This window comes from Schistocerca piceifrons, chromosome X (assembly GCF_021461385.2).
Source record: "Schistocerca piceifrons isolate TAMUIC-IGC-003096 chromosome X, iqSchPice1.1, whole genome shotgun sequence".
NCBI lineage: Eukaryota > Metazoa > Arthropoda > Insecta > Orthoptera > Acrididae > Schistocerca > Schistocerca piceifrons.
Window position 1 is genome coordinate 565165594 of NC_060149.1, and position 863 is coordinate 565166456.

At 50.5% G+C, this 863-nt stretch overlaps 1 pseudogene; it reads right to left on the reverse strand.

Moving 5' to 3' along the window:
• Positions 1-464: 464 nt before the first annotated feature.
• LOC124723823 lies at positions 465-582 on the reverse strand (annotated as a pseudogene).
• Between the last annotated feature and the right edge of the window lie 281 nt (positions 583-863).

An 863-nucleotide genomic window follows, 5' to 3' on the forward strand; every position in this document is an offset into this window, starting at 1 on the left:
TCTAATCTAAATTCTATTTACGTTAGGCAATCCTGGCAGTTCTTACATTAGCACTCCGTCTTCAGGCCACAAGTAGCCCATCGGGACCATCCAACCGCCGTGTCATCCTCATTGAGGTTGCGGATAGGAGGGGTGTGTGGTCAGCACACCGCTCTCCCGGTCGTGATGATGGTTGTCTTTGACCGGAACCGCTACTATTCGGTCGAGTAGCTCCTCAAATGGCATCACGAGGCTGAGTGCAAAAAAATGGTTCAAATGGCTCTGAGCACTATGGGACTCAACTGCTGAGGTCATTAGTCCCCTAGAACTTAGAACTAGTTAAACCTAACGAACCTAAGGACATCACACACATCCATGCCCGAGGCAGGATTCGAACCTGCGACCGTAGCGGTCTCGCGGTTCCAGACTGCAGCGCCAGAACCACGCGGCCACTTCGGCCGGCCGGCTGAGTGCACCCCGAAAAATGGCAACAGCACATGGTGGCCTGGATGGTCACCCATCCAAGCGCCGGCCACGCCCGACAGCGCTTACCTTCGGTGATCTCACGGGAACCGGTGTATCCACTGCGGCAAGGCCGTTGCCCTAGTTCTTACATTACGTAAACATTTATTTTATGCAGAGTCAATATATTCAGTGGTGTCTCACATTTCCAAATGCCCAAAATTGTGGGACCGAGATGTTTATCTCTGACGTCTAGTGCTTTCTGGATCAACAGTCGACTTTCTACAGTTGAGCATAATAGTGCCTTGTGTTAAAAAGCAAAGCTTCTCACTCCACTCACAGGCTTTAAAATGTTTTCTCCAGGAGTTTCAGCTATGGGAGCTCCTATCTGTGTTACTTCAGAACAAAGCTCGACATGCTGG